This window comes from Miniopterus natalensis, chromosome 3 (assembly GCF_054644295.1).
Source record: "Miniopterus natalensis isolate mMinNat1 chromosome 3, mMinNat1.hap1, whole genome shotgun sequence".
In the NCBI taxonomy this organism is placed as follows: Eukaryota; Metazoa; Chordata; class Mammalia; order Chiroptera; family Miniopteridae; genus Miniopterus; species Miniopterus natalensis.
The window spans coordinates 26,280,754-26,288,259 of NC_142083.1; the positions used below are offsets into that span (position 1 = coordinate 26,280,754).

General features: G+C 40.6%; 1 non-coding gene across 1 annotated transcript; it reads right to left on the reverse strand.

Moving 5' to 3' along the window:
* Positions 1–6,704: 6,704 nt before the first annotated feature.
* On the reverse strand, positions 6,705–6,811 carry LOC148093448 (U6 spliceosomal RNA). The gene has a single exon (XR_015714321.1). It is a non-coding gene; the product is annotated as a U6 spliceosomal RNA (small nuclear RNA).
* Between the last annotated feature and the right edge of the window lie 695 nt (positions 6,812–7,506).

Consider the following 7,506-nt stretch of genomic DNA (forward strand, 5'->3'; position numbering starts at 1 on the left):
AACAAAATTGGACAGAACTTATTTTTAAAGACCTTGAGGAAAGGAGATTCCATCCCTTTCCATGGTAACCCATTCCAGCCTCAGGAAGTTCTTTATAACTCAAATTATTACCTTATGATGCAGTTTAAGCTCATTTCCGCTCATGTCTCCCTTTGCCCACTGAAGACAGAGAGCAGCTGGTCACCATCCTTGGTGAACGCGCACTCCCATTCCTGGACGTCTTTCTCAGGTCAGCTGTCAACCATCTCATCATTAAACTAAATATGGATAGTTCCCCTAACCTTCTAGAGTTCTTGCCAACTCATTAATCATTGCTCATGTTCTGGTGCATAAAGCTGAGCACAAGGGCGTTAGGAAAGTCCTGAGTCCCATCACAAAAGGAGGCCGTTGTGCTTACATGATTCAACCTGGCTTTCCATGAAGCAGATAACAGCCTTTGTTATATAACAGCAATGCCACATGGTTAAGTGACTCTAAATATCTAGCTCCTCTGGTATATGTATTTTAAGAGGCCATTGGCATTTGCAGTAGTCACATCTGTAGTTTAGGGTATCACGTGTTACCCAAAATAGTTTTGTATGTCTTGGAAAGCAGATGATAATAACCAAGACACCAGATTGCTCTGATACTAAAGGGGGTCACATAGAAAGCAGAGCACATACACAGATGCCTTTATCCACTATGCAACCATATCACTAGGTCTCCAATCTGAGGAATGGTAAAGGGCTGAGAGGGAATCTATTAAAAATGCTAAAACCCTACTGCTTAAGCTTTTGTTTTCAGTACTTATATTATTAGATTTCTGCAAAAATATTGTCTGAGTGTGTCTTTATGTGAATATTGTGTAGCGTCTGTATGAGCGTGAGATGCCAGTGTGTTTATTTGTGTGTGTGTCTACACGCATATTCACACATGATTTGATGCATTGGGAGGAGAAATATTCTTCACATAATGAGTTGTCCAGAGTTTCAAATCAGATAGAACCTTGACTCAGGTGCTTTTTCAAATAAGCCCCAAATTGCACTTAATGGGGAAGTACTTGAGGGTGAGAACACATGGGAGGAGTTTATGGGGCAGTTGTCCTTGTTGGTTGCTTTTGTTTCCCCATTTTTGAATGTGGAGACCATTGGTGTCTGGCTTCCTCAAGGACCCTGGATCTTCTCTTCAGACTTACGCCTCCCTTGATGAAGAGCCTTCCACCCAGACTCATTTCTGGACAGTATAATAACCTGTGTTTGAGTTTCTCCGAGCTCTCACCCTCACGTGTCTCATTCTCACCCTTACAGCTACCAGCATTCTTGCATTTGTCTACTCAACAAATGTCCCTGGACCACGCTCTCTGAAAGGCCCAGAGATCAAGCCATCAGCAACATATAACTCCTGTCCTCAAGGACTTGTTGTATGGGCGTGGGGGGGTTCAGAATAAGTAGAGTCATCGCATGACAAGATGTTAGAAACTAGGATGCATGTGAGTGCAGGATGCTACAGATCCCATTTTTGTTAGAGCATGAGGGAGAGGGCATGCTCTACCTAGTCTAGTGCTGGTGCTCTGCCTAGTCTAGCACGAGAATCACACCTGTTTTTGTCCACTCCATACAGTGTCTGAGTGGGAGGCTCAAGCAGGTTTTTCAACACAGAACTGTATGTTAATAATAAAAAGTAGATTTGAGAATGGGTAGAGTCATTTATAGAATGAGTGAGAATATAGCTTATTAAAGAGTTGACTCAAAGGAATCCCAGAAGAGTGGTGTTTGCTCTCAGCAGTACACATGTTAGCATGCCAGACCTCTGTGGCTCAGTGAGACAGTAATATAAACTACAAGAAATTGGCAAAACCCTTAGCCAATCATTATTCAGGTGAAACAGAAAAGCGTTTCTGCTTTATCTCCACCTGCATTCTCTTCTTTCACTACTGTGTTCTGTTAGTTGAGTATCGTCTGTTTCCCAGGCCATCCTTCACCACACCAGTGTTCCTCTTCATGCTAAAGGTGATCATCCAATTGTTAAGATTCATCAGTCTCTCAGGACCCAAAATTACCCAATGTTTACTCTTTAAGAACAAACTCTTCTTCAAATGCAACTCTGGCTACAGCCACCTATTGTTTTCCTGGGCAGGTATTTGTGGCATGGCTACCCCACAGTTCCCAATGAAGACGGGCATCTTCCCTCTTCCACAAAACCTTGAATGGAGTCTGCCTGTTACTTTAGGCCAAAAATGGCTTCCTTTCTCTACAGTGAATTGCCTTTTTGTACTTCTGGATTTTGCTTAGCCTTTCCTTCTAAGTGAGTTTTTAAATGCCCCCTAGATGTTAAGAGAGAGGTAAAATGTTTCCAGATCCAAAACTGGCAGGGAATATCTTTCTTACTGAATAGACTTCTTGGACTCCATAAAGCTCCCTTTTCATTCATTGTCAAATACCTCTCCTATCCCTGACCCCACATTTGCCTCCCTGATGGCCATGGTCTGAGTGCTTACCAGTCAAAGGCCTCTTGGTTATTTTTCTCCCAACATTTCAATGGATAGTTTAGATTATCTCATAGAGAGTAGGTTTATCAAACACATAGGTGTTATGCAGAGCAAGAGTGCCACCCTGAACTGGACTCAGAAGTGGATCTCAGATTTGATTCCATGAGTGGGGAGGGGCCCTGAGCTGAGATAGTAAATCCCTTGGGCCCTTAATTTTCTCATCTTTCTAATTACAGAAGTAAAACAAGTTTCCCGCCCTGTCCATCTAGCAACTCAACCCACCAAATGTGGTAATGTGTTCTATCACAGATTCAACATGAACCATGGCCAGCCGTTAGGTGTCCGGCCATGTGCCAGGCACGAGCATCTCCAGCAGGTCCTCATCTAAGAGAGCCTTGCCGTCATTCTGGGCTAAAGGTCTCATTTCCTGACCATTCCCAGAGGCCATCAGAGGCATGATGTACCTATGAGAAGGAGAACCAGATTGGGAGAGGGACTTTTTTCTAGAATATTCCTTGGGCATCAGTAGCTTCATGTTACTCTAACAAAGCATAGAATGCTCTCAGGAGGGACTCAAACTGGATTCAAAGTCACCCTGGTGAATGGAGCTTGAGTCAGATTCAACTGGGTTAAGAAAAGTAATAAATTATGCCTTTTAACATTCATTCCACTTCCCCCCCTTATTCTTTGAGAGCTTTCTCTGAGTCAGGAATTGTGCTAAGCAATTTTCATAGACCATTTCATTAGTTTAAAAGCAATCCTATCAAATTATTGTTATTGATATTGTTGTATTGTTTTCATCCTCAGTTTCAGATTTGAAGTTTGGTCAGAATTCTGAATCCAGAGTCTATGGAGTAGATATTTAACACAAGGACATGTTAGGCACATATGCAAATTCCTTCAGAACACAAGCATGTTGATTACTCCTGCAATTGATATTAGGAAAGGCTTATATTTTCTGAGTCCACTGAAAATATAAAAATAGTGATTCTGTTTTGATCCTAACAGGAAACTGGCACCTCAGGAAGAATAAAGTGAAATGCAAAGATAGTGTAGAACTCACAACCAGCCATAAGAGCTTCACTTATTCTCTGGTGCTCGACTTCACGCCCCATGTGCAGGGTGAGTTGACAAGCTGAGCTGCTGCTCATCGGCTGCCTGGAGATGCCCTGAGACACCTGGCGTCTGTATGCCAATGCAACATGAAAGAAATGCTAATGCAATATGGAAGAAGAAACATATTTTGCATGAAGGAAGTTTTAAAAGCAGAAGTTTTTAAACACATTGGCAATGTGATTGATGAAAGCACAATCATTCATTAAAAAAAAAAAGTGTTCATTGGGAATGAACACTTCTAGCCTCACTTCCTTCATATTTCATTGACTTCTCAAGCTGAAGCCATCCAAGCCTCTTTATATAGAAAAACACACACCCCGAGCAGAAAGCAGCATAATCAAGGTGCTTCACAGAGTTGGAGGTTTTAAAATGCACCAGCCGTTAAATAAGAATTTATGATGAACTATCCTGACCTGTCCCATGTTTACACAGATGTGAGGTCTGTAAATGTCCAGGTTGTCACAGGTTGGCCACTAAATTTAAAGAGAAAAATTTTGATTTACAACAAGATATGGTGCTTCCAGTTTTTCCGGCTGTCTGTGATCTGTCTGTCTTTCTAATGACAAATGCACATCCAGAATAAGAAAGAAAATGCCACCCACTCAGCAGACAGAGGTCAAGGACTTAACTCGTCAGCTTATCTTCTGTATGTTAACCAGAAAAATGATACCAAGATCTTTATTACTTATAGCTCTGTCGCCTGAAAAACAAATGGCCACAGCACATGGCATATTTTGTGAGGATTAAGGAATAATTAGAGTTCTGTTGACATCACCTTGCTGGCACTCCTTCTTAAGTCAAGTTCTCCAGGTGGGATCCTTACAAGGGATCTTTCTGTCTCTTTGATTCAAGAGAAATCAAGACCCGGGTCTCAGAACAACTTGTCATCAGGCTCGTGGAGAAGACTGAAGATCAAACCAGCAAAATGGAGTTGGAGTAGATGATGATGTTCCCCCTTTTTGCCATTGTAAAGGTCCTGACTTTCTGAGATATCTTAAAAATTATTTCAACTTACTGGATATTTGCTGATTTATTTATTCTTGAGTGCTTTTTTTTTTTTTTTATTGAAAGATACAGCTTTTTTTTCTTCTACTATTTTATTTATTTATTGTTTCTTTATTGTTGAAAGTATTACAGATATCCCCCTTTTTCCCTCCATTGAACCCCTCCACCAGGTATCCACCTCCCTCCCCCAGTTCTTTTCCACATTATTGTCTGTGTCCACAGGTCATGTATATATGCATCTAAATTCTTTGATTAATCTCTCTCCCCACTACACACCCCACCTCCCTGATTCGTCCATGGTTCTATAGCTCTGTATCTGTCTTGCTCATCAGTGCTTATCTTTTCAATAACACGGAAAATTTTCCTCCCCAATTTCTGTAATATGGATGGCAAATATGAAAATGGTAGACTCCACACAGACATTTTGTGTCTCTGCTCACTCTGCCTAGAAGAGTTGCTCAAATGTAGTACCTACACCATATGCCTGAAGGTCTCATGGCTGAGCTAGGACACTGCTTTGTGACCCACAAGCTTTGCGTGGAGGGTGTGAAGTGATATAGCAGAACCTGTGTTGTCTTGGGTTCCAGGATACCGCAGGGGAGTGTTCTATTTAATGTAATGAGATGTGATAGAAGGTTGCCATGGTCATCACCTCTCTTTACCATAAACTAAGAACTCAGCTTTTTCTGGATCTTGACTCAGCTCTAAGGTAAAGAGATTCTAGATGTAAAATTTTGCATAGAAGAACAGTGAAAATGTCAGCTCTATGACACTATAAGAGTTGTAGAATGTCAGGCAAGGTTTAACATGAAGAGAGAAAGGAACATAAAGTCTTAATTTGCTTTAAGTTTATGTGCTCCTTTCTCAAGAAATTACAGGGAAGATGGTCTGACATTTGCCCAGGAAATATTAGAAATCTAGATATGTATGGGATGCTCAAGGTCAACAAAGAGGAAATGAGGAACCACTATGTTGTACACCTGAAAATAATATACAATAATATTGACCGTATACTATACTTGAAAAATAAAATTAAAGATAAAGAGGAATAGAAGAGTCTGATATTTCCATCCTCTGCATCCTAAATCTTGATATGAGCCCTGGGAGCCCACGTGTGGGGTGCTCAGCTCCTGAGTGTGGTGACTGAGGTCCTGGATAGCATCTGAACCCAGCAGGACTCCAAGGAGGCCATCACGGACCCCCACAGTCCACCCCAAAGGAATTAGGTATAAGATCCTAAACAAGCACTTAGGAACACTTAGTGACTTGAACAATTTCTTATACTAAAAAATAATGACATTGACATTTAATTCTGACCTACAAGTAGATATTTCTATGTCGTAAGAAATAGGCAAGAGGAAGTGCTTTCTTCCTAGCACCTTTTCCTTAACATCGGACCCACATTGGTTTCGCTAGTTTTCTTTTCTTTCTTGAGGCTCTGCTTTACAAAAAGCATGTTTCTTTGGCTACCTGTTTAGGACCCACCTTGCTGTGGCAGGAGGTTTAGTCTCTCCTTCAATGAACTTTTGCTTTCACTTAAAAAAAGAAAAAAGAAAGCACATTTCTGACAGTTGAGTAGAGGTGAGATGGAGATGGAATGATTCTCAGCTCCAAATCAAATGGGAAAAATGTGTGCTCCCACCCTCCTTCAAGATTCAAATGGGAAAAGTGTGTACTCCCACCCTCCTTCAACTCTGTGTACCAAAAAAGACAGAAAAAAGAAAAGAAAAAAAGAAAAAAATAGCCCTGGCTGGGTAGCTCAGCTGGTTAGAGCTTTGTCTCCATACACCAAGTTTGCGGGTTAGATCTCCAGTCAAGGCACATACGAGACACAACCAATGAATTTATAAGTAAACAGAACAACAAATCGATGTTTCTCTCTCTCCCCTTCTCTCTCTCTTACATTCTCCTTTCCTCTCTCTCTCTCAAATCAATTTAAAAAATGACATAATTTATGTATAATGTAGCAATTCTAATAGTGATCAACAGGGCAGCTACCACCTATCATGCAGATGCAGGGTATTGTGCTAAGAGTTCTACATGTATTACTTCATTTAAAGTAGTGGGTTTTTTGGTGTGCTTTTTGCCAGGAAAATCTGACTTTTATTTCTTAAATAAAAATATGGAACGCTCCACAAATTTGTGTGTCATCCTTGCACAGGGGCCATGCTAATCTTCTCTGTATTGTTCCAGTTTTAGACTATGAGCTACCAAAATGAGCACACTTCATTTAAAATTTTTACAATGAACCTGTGACACACCATTATTAACACAAACTTAAATGTCAACAAGACAGAGAAACTAAGTAACGTAATGACTTGACCAGTATCACAGGTTACAGTGAACACTGGAAACAGAAATCAAACCAAGTGCCCATCCCTACAGTGCCTTCTTCCTGCTGCAAGAGACAAGGGGGATTCCACTGCACGTTCACAACCAGCACTGCCAGAATAACTCTATGATTTTAATTTACCTGAGGCTATTAAATTATTTTAAAAGCAGTCTTCCAAATAGTATGAAGTTGGATTTTGCAGCATACACAATAGCAGAAGTAGTTGTTGTGCAATATAAATAAATGAAAACACTCAAAGTAAAATAAGGTTTTCCTGTTCACTAAGAATGCAACAACAGGGACAGGATGTCAAAGCACAAAAATCTGGTGATACTTTGCACGTATTTAAATGGCAATAATGAGCACAGTGAGCAAATTTATATTTACTGACCTTGGCTAAAAGAAGCGTGCCTGACTCTGTGCTCTTTACGCCCAGTTCTTGGTCTGGTTCTTATTGCATTTGCTCCTTGAAGTCAAGTTTCTGCTCATTTTAACTTTGTTTCTCCTGAGTCTAATTAGCACAACATTTGGGAGGTTTTAGGGGCTCAACAAATGTATAGGTAAGTAAAGGGTAGTCAGGTTGTGA